The sequence below is a fragment of the Canis lupus genome, chromosome 29 (assembly GCF_011100685.1).
Source record: "Canis lupus familiaris isolate Mischka breed German Shepherd chromosome 29, alternate assembly UU_Cfam_GSD_1.0, whole genome shotgun sequence".
Classification (NCBI taxonomy): domain Eukaryota; kingdom Metazoa; phylum Chordata; class Mammalia; order Carnivora; family Canidae; genus Canis; species Canis lupus.
In genome coordinates this window covers 12,936,220-12,943,634 of record NC_049250.1, presented here as the reverse complement: position 1 = coordinate 12,943,634, position 7,415 = coordinate 12,936,220, and the positions used below count along the sequence as shown (strand labels likewise).

Genomic DNA, 7,415 nt, shown 5'->3' with positions numbered 1-7,415 from the left:
ATGTAGTGCCAGGAGGTTTGGCAACACCTATGACCTACAGAAATGTAGAAGATAAAAAATGTATCTATTGAACTCATTGATCTAGCTAAGTGGATTTCCAGGCAGAATGCTGAAACGTTGACTATTCCAGCTATGATAAAGTAGTCTGCTATAAAACATAAAAAAAGAAGTGGACGTTATTCAGTTTCTGAAAAGAATTTAGAGAAGATATAGAGTTCCCAGGAAAGTTCTTCTAGCCAGCAAAATACTCTCAAAGTAGGAAATGACCTTAGGACAAAATTCAAACCAAACTCAGTAAGACTTGGTCTCTGGGAAAGGTTGAAGTCCGGATGAGGCTGTAAGACCCTTTGTTTAATACTTCAGAAAGATATAAGGGTATGCCTCACAGACTGTTTTCCTTGGGCAATTGTATTTTTAAGAATTTTAAGTGTTGATGTTTCCAAGATTCTCACCAGTTGCCTAAGAGAGGAAAGTGGCCATCTTGGGAAGTAGCAGAAGTATGTTTTTTGTCTAATGGAGTAAAATATAGTCTGATATATTAGACCCTACATGATGTTAAGAGATTTGTAGCTGAAAGATTGAATTAAAACAGATAGTACAAGATGAAAAAAAAAGAAAATTCTAGTATTTGATCTGTTTATGGAAAGGAAGCAGCCGGAGAAGACTATACAGCTGTGCCTAAGATTTTTTATGGGAAAGGAAGGATGACTCAAATTCATAAAGGGTGGATCCAAATAGCACTGAGAAAATTTCCCAGGAATCTAGAACTGGCAACATGCACCTGGGTAGAGTCAGAGCTGCTATGAATCAGTTATGTGCCTCTATTTCCCCATTTTGAAGGCAGGTGTCTACTGTGGCTGCCCTAACTGTCTCACATTGTATACTGAGTGTGTAGATCTACTTGTGTAGATCTCACAAGTCTTCAGAGCAAGAGAAATCATACTCAAGGAACCATTTTTGAGGAACTTCATCCAAACCTGGTCATGATCTTAGATAACTAAAGTATGGACTTTGAGATGATGCCATAATGGAATGAAACTTTGGGCATCTTGCTAGAGGAGAATGAATTCTGCATTGAGAAGAAATGTAAATAATTTGTGGCTGTAGGAAAGATGGTAGCAGAGAAACCAGGTCTGTGAATTACATAAAATTTCCCTTTTGAGAGGTTGGATCTATTTTCCTTCCATTGAATCTACACCGAACTAGATTCCTTGGAGCATTATGTCATAATGGGATGGAATGATACTACACCAGTTGCAGGCCTAGACTTTAAAGGGACTGCAAGTTTCTGTTTTGATACCTTAAATCTCTGAGCTGTCATAATAAATCTGATTTACCAGCCGGAGATACCACATGAAGAAAATCTAAGACTACATGGGGAAGGTGAAGAGCCCAGCTGAGGTCCACTCTCCAGACATGCCTCTGCAATTGGCAGGCAAGCCAGTGGACTTTCTAGAATAGTCCAGCTGAATTCCACTGAGAATTTATAGTTATATATAGTTATATAGAGAAGTTTTATATATATATATAGTTATATAACTATATATATATATAGTATACAGTTATATATATAGTTATATAGAGAAGAACCACCCAGCTAATTTGGCCTGCCCAAATTCTGATGTCAAAAACCATGAGATAAAATGAAATGCTTTCTGTTTCAAGCTACTATAGTCTGAAGCGATTTAGTTTTGCAGCAGGAGATAGCTGGCGCAGTTCCTTAAGAAACTGACTTCGGAGGAACTGAGGAATCTCAGTGGAAAGTGTGCATTTGTATCAGTGGAAGCATTAACTGAAGTAAAGATAGAAGCTTTGAGGACTGAAAATAAGGAGAGACCTTAAATGAGAGAGACAATGATTCCAAGGCAATGAGGAATACTTATGGGCTTATAATCCACATAAGCAAATGGCTGATGACTGATAGATCTCTGGCAGGCCAAATGAGTAATACTGGTATATATAATTATGTATATATATATATATTATATATATATATATAAAATATATACTGGTATATATAATGTATGATTGTGTCTATCACTGTAAGAACTTTGAAGTGGCCATGGTCCTAGATGAATTTGAGGAATGAATTAGGTGAGTCTTTAAGAGTTCATATTCTAGGAAGTAACTGGTCATTTTCCTGAGATTTAGACTTATCTCAGAGGTTTTCTAACACCTGATGAAAGTTCTTACTTAATTCATCATATCCATTCATTTAACAAGGCTTATTGTATCATTTGGTTTTGTACCTTCGGTAAGAGTTCTGTTAGGGACAGAAGGAAGGAGATGCTGTCCTTGGATTCAAGGGACTTAGCACAGGTGGAAAGGATCAGACAAGGAACCAAAATAACTCTAAGGCAGGAAAGAAAATAATGATTTCTAGCATTTGGAGAGGGTCGACTGACTATATGATTTTGGAACCTAGTCAAGGAGCTTCCTAAGTTTAAGAGGTAAGAAATTAGTTCCTGAATAAACTCAGGTACCAGACAAAGACAAAAGAATAAAGCAAGAAGCCAGTTACTGGAAAACATTTGAACCAAGATCCCCATGCAATTTGAAGCAAAACTGATTGTATCCTGAATCCTAGTTTCTCCACTGAGCTTTCAGAACCTGAAACATCCTAGAGTCTACTTCTCAGAAAAATTGCAAGTAAATGACAAATCATTAAGAAAATTAGAGGCCGGTTTGAGGTTAGAACCAGTAGCAGTAGATGAGATGTCAGTAACTCCAGGAAAATGTTGTTGCCTGAAGTTCCCACATAATTCCTGTTGGAAGAGTGGGATACTGACCAAGTTGGACACAATTTGTCCATGACTTTCTAATGGATGCTGCTCACTGAATCCCAGAGCCAGTACTCTTCTTATTTTCACTCCTGCTCTCTTGTTTTCACCCAATCCTCCTTTTTCTACAAATTGATTGTGTCCTGTATCACTTAATCCATAGGACTCCTCCCTTTGCCTTCCCACTTTTACCAGCTCCAACCAGATATAGTTGTTTAGGTTGTTCAATAATTTACACACTTTTTTTTTTTTTAAGTTTTACTTTCTTAAATCATAGTCCCTCCTCCATACTCACTTTCCCAGACTCTCTAACCACTGTCGTTGATTAGATAAACTGATTTATCAGTTTTCTCCAAGGAGACATAAGAAAATCTCCACTAGTTAGATAGGTAAGATAATTTGTTTCCTTCAAGAAGAGGTTTCATAAGCTGCCTCTTTTCCCTTCCTTCTACCTTGAAAATAGATGTGATGTCTAAAGATTCAGAAGACATCTTGCAACAATGAAGCAACCAGCATGAAAATGGTTGACAGAGAAAAAGGAAAGAAAGATTTGGGTCATTGATCGTTGAGTTTCCAAATTGCCTGTGAGACCTTTTATTAAAGACATAATAAACATTTTTACTCCACTGTTGGACAGGCTTCCCAGACTTACAGAGGAATGAAATGCTAACTAATGTAGGTATTTTTTATTTCATTAAATACATGATGCAATTGATTGTAAGTTATATCATTAATTATATCATTATTTAATATGCTACTGAGCAAGAAAATAAGCTGCAAGTCGCACAAAATAAAATGTTTATCATTTATAATTTTTATTTTATGCTTCTGAAAAAAACTCTTTCCTATTTAAAAAGACATGGATTTTTATCATTGATTCCATCTGTGAATACATTAAAGAAAATAAGTGAAGCAAATTTCTTAAAGTACCCTAAAACTTCACATTCAATGTACTGTTCTACTGAATAATTTTGTTACTCAGTCTTCTATTTCCATGGGTTTTTTCCTATATAATATCATTGTTTGTCATCAACAGTGTGGATGATGCAGTATTTGTTAAATGACTTCATAAAACAATGAATTCCAGTGTTTGGGCTCTTGAGCCTGCTTTGCATATGTATAGAGCAAACCAATTTTTTTGCACTTCCACTCTAAGAATACCCCTAAACACATGTGATTATCAATTTCTAGTACCCCCTCCCCACAATATTGAGTTCTTAGGAGTTATGAAAATGTAGAACTATTGTCCCTGAAATTCTCTTCCATGTCACTATCATTCATCCTGAAAGTTTTTACTTGCTGGTGCTTCTGATACTTGTACATTTTGTGCAAATAATGAGTACTACATCAGAACTACTTTCTACCAGCAACTAACTGGAAGACCCACTCCAATGAATGTAAAATTCATCTTTTCTTACATCAGATTTCTCAAAGGCAAAGATTGGATGAAGTGATTCATTATAGTACAAAAAGATTGGCAGCATCCCTAGCTTTTATGTTTAAGTGGGACCTTCACTGGGACCTTCACTGTGCCCTCCTCTGGGGCCTGGGATCTCCAGATCTGCAGAGCCTAGAATTGTACCAAAAATTCACCAAGTCAGTCACTGAAATTGATGGTGATTGAGGCACTCCTACAAGTGTGCTTTGGTTTTTGAACCAATGTATTTTACATGTGTGCCAGATTCTGATTTAAGATGTATACAATACACTGACAAACAGCATAGCACAGGACGTCGTTTCCAAGCTAGCAACTTTAACAGAACATTACACTACATTAAACAAACGCTCTATGGTGCAGTATATGTAGAACCAGAGGATATCATAATCACGCAGCCACTGCTACATCTCCTTTGCTGTGGCAATGTTATATGAAGTGGTGTTTGTAAGCAGATATTCTATGAATCATTGAATAATGGTCCTGACTAGAGTACTGTAGACAAGAAAGACAAAAACAGGCCTAAATAGGTATCACTCTGATCACAATGAAAAACTGTCTGTTAAAATGTAGAAAATGACAGGTATAATGAACCTGCTATCAAACTGCTGATTTTATTTCTTTATGGATTATACTTCAACCTGGTACTGGTATCTCGAAGAAAAGTTGTATGCTTGAAATGGAAAATAAGCATGGAAATTATAATGATTTAGCTAAAGAGCTGGAGGATAAGAAAGTGAATATGTGTTAAGAAAAACTCTAGTGATAAAGGTCAGGAGAGGGTAGAGTGAGATAGGAGTTCTCCCATCCATTAACACTGGTAGAGAAAATTATTAAAAATATTCAGCAAAATTAGGGCACCTGGTTGGCTCAAGCATCTAACTCTTGATTTCAGCTCTGGTCATGATCTCAGGGTGACCCATGAAATCAAGCCCCTGGTCAAGCTCTGTGCTCAGTGTAGAGTCTGCTTGAGATTCTCCCTCCCCTACTTCCACTCATGTGCACACATTCTCTCTCTCTCTCTCTCTCTCTCTCTCAATACATAGAATATTTTAAAAATATTCTTTTTAAAATATTTAAAAATATTTTAAAAAATGTTTTCAGCAAAATGAATTTGTAGAATTAGCCAAGTATTAATACCATTTAACTCTGTAATTCCAAATCTAAAGATAAATTTAGATTAAAATTTAAGAATAAACAGTAGGACGCATGGTGCAAAAAATTTTAATTGACTAAAAGATAGAAATAAATTAAATAGGGATGCCTGGGTGGCTCAGCGGTTGAGCGTCTTCCTTTGGCTCAGGGTGTGATCCCAGATCCTGGGATTGAGTCCCACATCGGGCTCCCTGCATGGAGCCTGCTTCTCTCTCTGCCTGTGTCTCTGTCTCTCTCTCTGTGTCTCTCGTGAATGAAAAAAAAGTAAATTAAATAAACGGTGTTAGATTCATAGACTGGACTATTACACTGGTACTGAGTTATGTTTCAGTAATGGCAGCAGCTAGAACTGCCCAAGTAAGAGGAACACTATATATTGCCACATTTATATTCTCCATCTTCTGCTGAAATGGCTACACAATTCTGAAGCTCATTGTTTAGGTACTGAGATGGTTGATAACACAGGTTGCCTGCCATGTACCAGATGAATCATCCTATCCATTGCAATGTTTAGTGCCTCTTCTACAGTGCATGCTCTCAGGTGTGTACTAACCTGTGACACAAACATTTCCACACTTTGTGCTCACTTTCATAGGTCCAGTCAATCTTCAATGAATGAGAGCTCCTATAAGCCCTTGGAGGCTTATTCCATAATCTGTCTCTTATTGCGCATCTGCTTTCTCACTCAGATGACCTTGAAAGTTCAGCCTCTTTATCACGATGTTTGCCAGACATAGCTGTACATTGTCACTGTGTATCTGAACCCCAATGGTAAGACCTATTTTTGATTTCTTGTGAAAATTAGGGAATGCAACTGGTTATCAAATTAAGTGTCCTTTAGCTATGCAGAATAAGGTAACTAGGAGATTCTATTGCCTAACTGTTTTTACTAATTTTCAGATTCTGCATTTTGGTTCAGTTAAGAGATGTTTTGTTTTGCCTGTTACCAGAGAAATCAACCTTTGAATCATGTGAAGTCCTTGGCCTGGATCAGAAGCTGCATGTATATTGTTCCTTTCCTCCTGTCTGCCCTGCTCAAACCATACTTATAAAGTATTATCATCAACTAATGCTTTTGTGTAATCCTTTATTCTATTATTTTAGGTGATGACTAAAGTTATTTTAGTCATCTTTCCAATCTGTGTTAGCTGTGTGATTTCTAGGTATGCTAAAAAATTTGCATCCTGGCTTGTAGGATATACTGAAAATGTTAACTTTTTATATTAGTAATAAAAATAATAATGAACAATGTCAGAGCATAAAAACTGTTTCAACATCACAAACAAATTTAGTCAATCCAGTTTTGGAAGGACCAATCATAAAACATACCACTGTCTCTTCCCTTCCTCATTCAGGCTGTCACTCAATCCTATTGCTTCATTTCCTTAAATTATAATACATGGATTAAATTTCTTGTAGACAATTTAGAAAATAATAAGTAAAAGGAAGAAAATACAATTTATCCCTACAGAAATAAGCATCATTAACATTTTTGTATATTACATCTTGGTTTTATTTTTTAGATAAATATATTTCTGTGAATATGCTTACATATTAGAAGCATACATAAACAATATAGTACGCTTATATTTTCTCTTGGTTTCATTTCATAGTCATTGAGTGACATCACTAAAATTACTTCAAAAACATAACTGTCAAAGTAGAAAAGTCTGTCCTATGGATCTAGCATCATTTATCTAACTTAACTTTATTTTTAAACTTTTTACTAATTAATTATTTTTGTACCACATGTCCTATTACTTCTACTTAAATTCTCTTCTAAATGTGTAGTTTAGAATTCATGCTGAGAAATGGAATCACAAGGCTAAATTAATATGTGGTTCAGTCTACAAATTAATTTTGCAGAACAATGTTAACAATTTCCTCTCCCACCATTAATGAATGAGACAGCCTGTCTCACCATGCCCTCTCTTGACTTTATCACTGTAGTTCTTTTTGCACATGTTCACTTTCTTGATCTCCAATTCTACAGCCAAATCTTTATAATTTCTTTGCTTATTTTCCATCTCAAGCATTACCACTTT

The 7,415-nt window shown here is 35.9% G+C and overlaps 1 long non-coding RNA gene across 3 annotated transcripts; it reads left to right on the top strand.

Moving 5' to 3' along the window:
* Window positions 1–992: 992 nt before the first annotated feature.
* LOC102153180 lies at window positions 993–6,436 on the top strand. 3 transcript variants are annotated; one of them, XR_005380856.1, is made up of 4 exons: window positions 993–1,131; window positions 3,244–3,455; window positions 5,966–6,141; window positions 6,271–6,436. It is a non-coding gene; the product is annotated as an uncharacterized LOC102153180 (long non-coding RNA). The 3 variants fall into 3 exon arrangements; XR_005380858.1 differs by having other exon boundaries at window positions 996–1,131; window positions 6,060–6,141; XR_005380857.1 differs by lacking the exon at window positions 993–1,131 and adding an exon at window positions 2,119–2,450.
* Window positions 6,437–7,415: the final 979 nt, after the last annotated feature.